This window comes from Malaclemys terrapin, chromosome 2 (genome assembly GCF_027887155.1).
Source record: "Malaclemys terrapin pileata isolate rMalTer1 chromosome 2, rMalTer1.hap1, whole genome shotgun sequence".
Lineage (NCBI taxonomy): Eukaryota > Metazoa > Chordata > Testudines > Emydidae > Malaclemys > Malaclemys terrapin.
The window spans coordinates 150,954,894-150,965,709 of NC_071506.1; the positions used below are offsets into that span (position 1 = coordinate 150,954,894).

A 10,816-nucleotide genomic window follows, 5' to 3' on the forward strand; every position below is an offset into this window, starting at 1 on the left:
CCTCGCTGAACCATTCCTTTTCATGGACACAGGCTTTGTTCCACTACCAATTTAGCAAGGAGGGTGGGCTCCTCAACTAGCCCCCACCCTTCCTGGTTCCTTTCCTTAAATATTTCTTTCAAAATTGTGAAATCACCACAATATCAATCACACAAAATACTATATGGCCCAACTCCTATATCCTTCAGAGTTTGGTTTAACAGAACAAGATCTGTTTAAAAGGAGTAATCTTTTGAACAAAGTATCATCTTTTGATTGCTTCCTTTTAAACATTTCTTACACTGGTGCTACCACTATTTGCCCACACTCCTATATCCTTCAGAGTTGGGTCTCACATAGAAAATACCACCTGGACATATTTCTTTATGAATCTCTTTTACCTTTATAACTCTTTCATACCCACACTTATGCTGGGACTTACAAAACAGAAAAGTCTATACCCACTAAAAAAACCTCTGCCTAACAGAGCAGGCGGGGGAAAACGCTAAGACCCCTACCTTTTGGGCTCGATCCTGCTATGACCGAGAGTATATTCACCTATGCAATTTTTCTGCAACAGATGGGTAGGAGCGAGGACTCTAACCCTCCGCATTATGGTCTGGCACATGTACGACCTGGGGTGTGCACACATGAATGATCGATCACTTTATACGTATGGTATATCTTTTAGCAATATTTAGCAGTATGTTCAAAAATCACAGTGCATGTCTTCCCCCTTTCGCAATTCTCCACCAAAAATGTTATGCTTATGAGAAGCACACAGGATCTTTTTCAGGGGAAAAGGCAATACGCCACATTTATTGAAGATACAACTATTAGCATATGCATTCAGTCACACCACACACACACACACAGTCCCACCAATCGATTTATAGTTACCAGTCCAGAGTCCAGATCAATCTAGTGGCCAGCTAGGTTGATCATGGGTAGGGAGGAGCCGGGTTCCTTAGGTCATGATACAATGCTTCGGGGAAGTCTTGGCAGGATGAACTCAAAATTTCATGGCAAGGCACCCTATTTAGATAGTGATTTTCCTTCATTGGGACCAATGAGTTTTGCTCCATCATGCTGTAATCAATTGTTGTTTGACAAGTGCTTGTTTTCTTAAATTGTCCTTCTCATTCTTTATCACAGCTATCGTGTCCCTATTGATAGGTGCCTGTCTCATCTTTAAAGTAATCAATCTGCCCTCCTCTGACATTTCAACATGGGCGTGTTGCAACTTCCTGGAGCCCTTGCATCTGTCTCTGGTTCCTCCCTCATACATCTGGCTCAGCGATGGCCTTCACACTTATCTCTTTACACACACATTCCTCATTCACACACAAAACAGAATTAATTTACACAGAACATTTTAAACAGGAACATCAAGTTGCAATGCACAAGAAAACAATCATGGCATTCTTTTACTTATTTTAAAATGCTAAACCTACAACAAAGTAGTGACCTTAAAACATCTGTTATTTTCTTGAAATTAGCTCAGATGCAGATTCTGGCTGATGCATCTTTACCAAATGGCCCATTAGGCCATTCCTTTTTGCTCTTCAAAAAGGGTGGCTGACAGGAGATGATCAAACCATACACCAATACATTTAATACATGCTAAATTATCTCATTATTCTTCATCCCTCATTCTAAATCATACAAAATATAAAACATAAAATCTTACTATTACAATATGTCCCCTTTGGTTCAGATTCCCCAAACACCACAACCACTTAGCTTCTGACACTGTGTGCCAGACATTGTCATGGGCTCCTGCTTTAGGTACCTCAATAACCATAGCTGGAGCTGGATTTCAAACCAGCGATGTGCTATGACAGAAATTGATCACATCCTCATCTGAAATTGCTCCATAGTGAAATCTCACTTGGTCTTCAGTGGCACAGAAACATCAGCAAACTCAGCCCCTAGACTAGTTGCCGCTCAGCTCCCACTACATGTTCCAACTCCTCAAAAGCCAGGTGTCATCAACAGCACAATGCCCAGCATCATTCCAAGGATCCTGTTGAAGCCATGGAATACACACAGGTAATTGAAAATCACATATATCATTTCAGTATGCTCTTGGGTGATATGAAGATAGCATTACATATACCAGTCCAGGCAATGTCACACACCCCTGCTGAAACAATCAGCTTTTGATCGTGCAAGCAACTCTGGCTTTCTGAAGATGTTTTTGATATGTTAGTGAAAAAAGCATAAGCATGCAAATGGGGAGATGTCTCATCAGCAGATGAGGTCCTGGACAAATGGAAAACACATTATGAAAGCATACTGAACCATATGCTACAGTTCAGGGCAACTGCACCTATTTTTCCCCCTTCATGGTCCACCAAAGACACCAACATTGGTTTCTTGATCCTGAACCATACCTTTTCCTGGGTGAAGACCAGCATATCTCTCCATCCTTATCAGAGATTTTTTCCAGGATGCACATACTGCCTGCACTGTGATATCCCCAGCAAACTAGACTGCCTGAACAGTCCAGCATCTGTGCTTTGCTTTCTCTTGGAAGGCTTATGAACAGCATGATTGCAAGCAGTTATAGTTTACCAAACAGCCATTTCAAAACAAGCACATTTATTCTTAAGGTGAAAGCATTACAAAGAGAATATATTAAAACAATAAAAGAACCTACTTTTGCACTAATAAGCTTCACAGGGATCACACCAGCTCCAACATGTGATCTTGTAGGAGTCAGTCCTTCAAACTCCACAACGGATATTTTCTGTGGTTACAAGTTCATTACAGCCTTAACTCAGAACAGGCACACCCATGAATAGTTCAGTCTTTCCTTTATACATCTTGGTCTCATGTAACAGGTGATCAGCAGATAATGGCCCCACTCCTCAGAGCATAGCTTCAAAAGGCTGTTTTTTTTTCATAACTGGGGATGGGGGATTAGTATTCACCGTCCCCTAGAGATTTCCCAGGAAATCCACTTCACATGTATTGTCCCAAGAAATCATTCTTGTCTGCCACATTGTTCAATATAGTCCTTTGATTATCCTGGCCCACAATAATACATAAACCATTAATTTAATATAGACCCCAACACTAATTAAACTTAATTCAGTAAGGTCTCCCAAGGATCAGGCAGGAAATTGCCATGTCACACCACACACCTGCTGATAACTGTCCAAAGCCATGTGACCTTCAACAGATCCAGGGACAAACACTGCTCCTCCATCGCTTGAGGAAGTACAAAAGGTCATCCAAATGTTTTAGAATGGATGTGCTGCTGGACCTGAGGGTATTCCACCTGAGCTGCTCAAGAGTGCCTTGGAACCAGTGAGCATCAGCCTACATCATAGTAACCCTGTACAAAGGAAAATAATCTTGCATCAAATAATCCTCGTAGCTACAGGCCAATCTCCTTGCTACCAGTCTCTAGAAACATCTTTGCTAATATTCTTAAGAGACATCATCATCCACAGCAATCAGGTTTTACTGCTGGTCAGTCTTTATCCTCCAGCTTCTGGCTCAGTTGAAAATTTAACTGCCTGCTTCTCGTGGCATATATCAATATCTAAGCAGCTTTTGATTTGGTTGGCAGGCTACCACTTCTACTCACACTTAAAGGAGCTGATGTCCTAAATGTTCTGCTAAAGCTGATGTGCAATCTTCACAACAGAACCGGAATGAGTATGCATTGGTTCATGTCTTTCACTGTGTTTCTAAAAACCTTAGGTGTGTGGTAGGGATGTATACTCACCCAGCCACTATTCTGCCAAACTATCAGCTGGATATTAGGTCTTGATGCTCCACATGTCAGAATCAAGGTTGGTCAATAAATGTTCACTGACCAAGACTATGCCAAAAATGTTGCCTTGTTTGTGGCAAAAACAGAGAATTTCAGCCCCGTACTTCAAGGTTTCGAAGACCTTCATTGAATGTCTCATGGCAGAAGACCAAGGTCCAGAACCTCAAACTCGGAATCCGTAGTGCAGGTAGGGTTGAGCACTGTGTTGAGCCCTGATGAGTTCTTCTCCCGAGGTCGCAAGCAGAGTTCAAGTGGTTACAACAAATGGGATGTTCTCTGACAAATAGGTCTCACCGCCTCCTGCAGGAAGTCCATGTCTCACTTATGGATGCAAAACTGTCTCTGCCATGAGACAAAGTTCAGAATAGATCAAATCTGTATACTGCCTGTACAACTATATGGGTCATAGACCTGGATCCTCTTACAGACAGACTTGGAGCAGCTAGAACGTTCCATGTGCACTGTCAGTGCCAAATCCTGAACATAAAGTGGTTTGACTTTGTGCAAAATGTCATAGTCCCGCAGAGACCTAGCCTTCCTCCAATTGCTCACTACATTCAAAAGTGGCATTGCATTCTCTTCAGTCATGTCGCCACGATGGACAAAAACACCCCAGCACACCGTGCTCTCAAACTGGCCATCGATGCACAAAGGGGTGCATGCCTTGACACTACCTGGTGTCACCTGTTGGGCTACCCCAGAGATTCATGAATTTGCAGGAGTGAACCATATCTGGGAACTTCACTACATGATGCCTGGTATGATGTCATCAATCCTGGTCACCCTGGCTTGCAGACTGATCCTCAATAGATTATGTGTGTTTGTCATTCCCCCAGTTTCTAGAGCTGTTCAAGCAATCTGCAGACATATTGAATCATTTACATTTTTGCTGCTGCTTGTGAAGTAGCAATAGGGGGATAGGATCCTCTCCCCATCTATTGCATCAGGAGTAGCAGCCATAAAATACTCATAACACATTTACTCACTTACACTTATGCAGTAGGATCAGAATCTGGGCTCTTATTAAAAAGCACCATCTCTATGACAGAGAACCCTTCACAGCTTGTTTCAAACATTTCCCTACGCATGAAAAACCTTAGCAGCTCCCTAAAATGAGCTGCAATATTGTTAAAATGTCAACAGCTCTGCTGGGCAACTTTCCAACAACAACAATGGGGCTAGGTTTATTTGCAGTTACATACACATGCACTGTCTGTTCACGCTGTCTTCCTGCCTTTTATTGTGCATGCAGTAGATTGAAATGTAAAATGAAAATCTCATTCACTGTGTGCTTCTGAGAGCAAGGTTCTTCTATATTTCAGTGCTCCACCTGCTCACAAACCTGCAAGCAGCTAGCAGCGTGGACGAATAGCATGACAAAGCTATATCTTGTTAGCAAGCTTAAGAATTTCCAGGTCCCTCACAGCTACGCTTTCTAGGTGTGATATCACCAAACTTGTCAATATGCACTTGCTAGATCAGGCTTCAATAGTGAAACAACAAACAAGCAAAACAAAAGCAAAGCAAAAAACAAAGCAAAAAGAAAAAAAAAAGATGGGAGTAACACATACAGAACCAAATACATTGCCAGTATGTCACATATATAGATAGGTAATAAGCTATGCGCCCAAGCTGGCACAAGGACAGGCTGAAAGCAGTTGGATTCTGCACAGATGCTGAATCCATCCAAGTTAATAGATCCCAATGCAGGGTGGGAGCATAAGATGTCTATTGAATATGGTGATGGTTCTATGTCAAATAGACACAAAAGTGAAGGTGCATCTTTTGTAAAACAAAAGGTGCCAAAGGCATTTAAAGCAGGTGAGGCCTTCTGCAATGATGAGGGACATATTTTCTACCACAGATTGTTACTCAGCTGTGGGCACAAGTGATGGTATAGTGGCATCTTATTACGGGAATTTGCTGTGCAAATGTTCAGATATAATTGTGCAGCAGAATTTAGACAGGCCCACACTTTCAGAAGTGTCTAAGTGCTTTAGTTTTTGGTTGCTGATGTTTCTATCTGGGTACCTAAGAATTAAGGGACCCAATATTAGAGGAGATTTTGGAACATTTTATGCTCTCACACGAGGTAGTTATGTGCCCACAACTGAGAGAGTTATCTAAACACCTACCTTTCACTTGCATCTGCCACTGATGGCACCCACCAATTGGGAACACAGTTGACTGCAGGCAGAACACTTCAGTTGCAAAATTAGAGGTCTCCCTGAAAATTTAGAAAGATGAAATTAGAGACTTCTGTCATAATACTCTTATGGCTCTTCTCCAGGTCAAATTTTCACAGAGGTGCCAACGTTCTGTTGTTTTCGAAATATTTGATCTACTAGGGCACTTTTTGAAGATAAGTAAAAAAATAAAATAAAATACCGCTCCATCTCCTTCCCTCTGAAATTTGGATCAGGTAATTAAAATACCATAGACAGAGCTGGATACCTATTATGTGATATCAGAATGATTTCCTGTGCTTCAGCCTGTATGTCGTTACCATAGCAACTGTAAGGTGCCATGGCATGTTTCTTATCTGCAGAACAAAATACACTCATCACATGAAATGTAAGTGTTTCTGAGTAAAGCTTTTTCCTAGTTATAAAGCTAATTTCTGAATGAATTGTTTTATTTATCGTAAGCATATTTTATTTTCCCCTTTTTTTGCCCACTTTTAAAGTGAACCTTTACTGGATAGAGGGATGAAAGAGAAGGAGTAAGTTACGCTGATCCAAAAGAGTTTATTGCAAGTGTAGCATGCTTTGGTTTCCTATTTGTGGAATGCTCTGTAAGCAGAGTGTGACTGCTACTTGTATTCAATAAGAGAGGCTAAGGTGACCTATATGGGCCAAAATGGGTGGCTGTTCCCCGGTTAACTGATTTTTAGGGCTATACATGTTAAAATTTACCCATGAAAACAGTCAAGGAGCATAGCACTGAGTCTCCCACAGTAATTTATGCTGTAGATTTATTCCCTAACTGCTTGATTTTTCAGACGAGGTTCATGTGGGCTATTTTTTCCCCACATTCAATTAGTGGTAATATCTTACCTCAAGAGTTATTGATAATGTGGGGAAGAAGGCATAGAATGTATTTCATTTAAATGAAAGTATCATATTCTGCAGGTCCTTAATTTCAATTCAGGTAAAATCCAAGAATATTTTTTGTAATATGTTTTGGTCCATATTATGCAAAAAAAAAATGCTGGGCTTACCTTACCTTTGATTTTTATTTCCTATATCCATATAAATAATTGCAAGTGGAATATATTGTCTTTTGCTTTGTCTGGGGTGTTTTGTTTGTTTGTTTGTTTGGGATTTTTGGGGGGAAAGGTTAGCTTCTCTTGCACAAAAACCTCACTGTGATTAACCCAGTTCTGTCTTAATGAAAATAACTTGTAGGAGGTTTTAAATGTGGTACTATAATTTAATAAAATAATATATAGTTGTTGTGCTTAATGGTATCTTTTCCTGAGTTTTTGCTTCAAAAGTAATAGCATCCGGTAAAACTCTGCTTCCCCTTAAATCATGTTGTAAATGTTTCACAATACACTTCTATACAGTCATGGGATAAGGGAAGCCCTCTCATGGATCTGTAGCTGGTTAAATGATAGAAAACAAAGGGTAGGACTAAATAGTCAGTTTTCACACTGGAAAGAAGTAAATAGTGGGATCTCCCAAGGATCTGTATGGGCAGGGCCAGCTCCAGGCACCAGCTGAGCAAGCTGGTGCTTGGGGCGTCAGATTGTTGGAGGCGACATTCCACCCAGTCCTAGGGTGGCACGGCTGCTTTTTTTTGTTTTGTTTGTTTTTTGTTTTTTGTTATTGTTCCGCACCGGCCGCCCTATAGGGGGCGGCGGCGGCGGCGTGGAGAACCAGGGCAGTCCTCTTCCTTCCCTCCCCGCCGACCTGAGCGGAGCCCTCACGGCAGGCGGCAGGAAGCGGCGCAGCGGGAGGGGCCGCATGGCAGTGCCCCCGCTGCAGCCCCGGCCGCCCCCTTCTCTCTCTCCCCCAGCCACTCCCTTCCCCTCCCCTTCCCCCAACCAGTCCCCCTGCACCCGCGCTCCATTTTTTTTTTTGCTTGGGGCGGCCAAAAAGCCAGAGCCGGCCCTGTGTACTGGGACTTGTGCTGTTCAACAAATTCATAAATGATCTAGAAAAGAGGGTAAACAGTGAGGTGGCAAAATTTGCAGATGATACAAAATTACTCAACATAGTTTAGTCCAAAGCTGATTGAAGAATTACAAAGGGGTGTCACAGAACTGGGTGACTGGCCAAAAAAATGGCAGATAAAATTCAATGTCAATAAGTGCAAAGTAATGCATAGAAAACCTAATCCCAACTATACACACAAAATTATGGGATGTAAATTAGTTGTTACCACTCAAGAAAGATCTTGGAGTCATTGTGGATAGTACTCAGAAAACATCCACTCAATGTGCAATGACAGTCAAAGAAGCTAGCAAAATATTAGGAACCATTAGGAAAGGGATAGATAATAAGACAGCAAACATTATAGATTCATAGATTCATAGATTCTAGGACTGGAAGGGACCTCGAGAGGTCATCGAGTCCAGTCCCCTGCCCGCATGGCAGGACCAAATACTGCCTAGACCATCCCTAGTAGACATTTATCTAACCTACCCTTAAATATCTCCAGAGACGGAGATTCCACAACCTCCCTAGGCAATTTGTTCCAGTGTTTAACCACCCTGACAGTTAGGAACTTTTTCCTAATGTCCAATCTAGACCTCCCTTGCTGCAGTTTAAACCCATTGTTTCTGGTTCTATCCTTAGAGGCTAAGGTGAACAAGTTCTCTCCCTCCTCCTTATGACACCCTTTTATATACCTGAAAACTGCTATCATGTCCCCTCTCAGTCTTCTCTTTTCCAAACTAAACAAACCCAATTCTTTCAGCCTTCCTTCATAGGTCATGTTCTCAAGACCTTTAATCATTCTTGTTGCTCTTCTTTGGACCCTTTCCAGTTTCTCCACATCTTTTTTAAAATGCGGCGCCCAGAACTGGACACAATACTCCAGCTGAGGCCTAACCAGAGCAGAGTAGAGCGGAAGAATGACTTCTCGTGTCTTGCTCACAACACACCTGTTAATGCATCCCAGAATCATGTTTGCTTTGTTTGCAACAGCATCACACTGTTGACTCATATTTAGCTTGTGGTCCACTATAACCCCTAGATCCCTTTCTGCCGTACTCCTTCCTAGACAGTCTTTTCCCATTCTGTATGTGTGAAATTGATTTTTCCTTCCTAAGTGGAGCACTTTGCATTTGTCTTTGTTAAACTTCATCCTGTTTAACTCAGACCATTTCTCCAATTTGTCCAGATCATTTTGAATTATGACCCTGTCCTCCAAAGTAGTTGCAATCCCTCCCAGTTTGGTATCATCCGCAAACTTAATAAGCGTACTTTCTATGCCAATATCTAAGTCGTTGATGAAGATATTGAACAGAGCCGGTCCCAAAACAGACCCCTGCGGTACCCCACTCGTTACGCCTTTCCAGCAGGATTGGGAACCATTAATAACAACTCTCTGAGTACGATTATCCAGCCAGTTATGCACCCACCTTATAGTAGCCCCATCTAATTTGTATTTGCCTAGTTTATCGATAAGAATATCATGCGAGACCGTATCAAATGCCTTACTAAAGTCTAGGTATACCACATCCACCGCTTCACCCTTATCCACAAGGCTCGTTATCCTATCAAAGAAAGCTATCAGATTGGTTTGACATGATTTGTTCTTCACAAATCCATGCTGGCTATTCCCTATCACCTTACCACCTTCCAAGTGTTGGCAGATGATTTCCTTAATTACTTGCTCCATTATCTTCCCTGGCACAGAAGTTAAACTCACTGGTCTGTAGTTACCTGGGTTGTTTTTAGTTCCCTTTTTATAGATGGGCACTATATTTGCCCTTTTCCAGTCTTCTGGAATCTCTCCCGTCTCCCATGACTTTCCAAAGATAATAGCTAGAGGCTCAGATACCTCCTCTATTAGCTCCTTGAGTATTCTAGGATGCATTTCATCAGGCCCGGGTGACTTGCAGGCATCTAACTTTTCTAAGTGATTTTTAACTTGTTCTTTTTTTATTTTATCCGCTAAACCTACCCCCTTCCCATTAGCATTCACTATGTTAGGCATTCCTTCAGACTTCTCGGTGAAGACCGAAACAAAGAAGTCATTAAGCATCTCTGCCATTTCCAAGTTTCCTGTTACTGTTTCTCCCTCTTCACTAAGCAGTGGGCCTACCCTGTCTTTGGTCTTCCTCTTGCTTCTAATGTATTGATAAAAAGTCTTCTTGTTTCCTTTTATTCCCGTAGCTAGTTTGAGCTCATTTTGTGCCTTTGCCTTTCTAATCTTGCCCCTGCATTCCTGTGTTGTTTGCCTATATTCATCCTTTGTAATCTGTCCTAGTTTCCATTTTTTATATGACTCCTTTTTATTTTTTAGATCGTGCAAGATCTCGTGGTTAAGCCAAGGTGGTCTTTTGCCACATTTTCTATCTTTCCTAACCAGCGGAATAGCTTGCTTTTGGGCCCTTAATAGTGTCCCTTTGAAAAACTGCCAACTCTCCTCAGTTGTTTTTCCCCTCAGTCTTGATTCCCATGGGACCTTACCTATCAGCTCTCTGAGCTTCCCAAAATCTGCCTTCCTGAAATCCATTGTCTCTATTTTGCTGTTCTCCCTTCTACCCTTCCTTAGAATTGCAAAGTCTATGATTTCATGATCACTTTCACCCAGGCTGCCTTCTACTTTCACATTCTCAACGAGTTCCTCCCTATTTGTTAAAATCAAGTCTAGAACAGCTTCCCCCCTAGTAGCTTTTTCAACCTTCTGAAATAAAAAGTTGTCTCCAATGCAGTCCAAGAATTTGTTGGATAGTCTGTTCCCCGCTGTGTTATTTTCCCAACATATATCCGGATAGTTGAAGTCCCCCATCACCACCAAGTCTTGGGCTTTGGATGATTTTGTTAGTTGCTTGAAAAAAGCCTCATCCACCTCTTCCACCTGGTTAGGTGGCCT

The 10,816-nt window shown here is 41.8% G+C and overlaps 1 long non-coding RNA gene across 1 annotated transcript in view; it reads right to left on the reverse strand.

Annotated features, from left to right (window-relative positions):
• The window catches only part of LOC128832362 (uncharacterized), a 40,286-nt gene extending 34,076 nt beyond the window's left edge, over nucleotides 1-6,210 (reverse strand). Inside the window, exons 1-2 of the long non-coding RNA XR_008443972.1 lie at nucleotides 6,155-6,210; nucleotides 5,902-5,993 (exon numbers count right to left, since the gene is read on the reverse strand). This is a non-coding gene — a long non-coding RNA (uncharacterized LOC128832362). The remainder of the gene's footprint in view (nucleotides 1-5,901; nucleotides 5,994-6,154) is intronic.
• Between the last annotated feature and the right edge of the window lie 4,606 nt (nucleotides 6,211-10,816).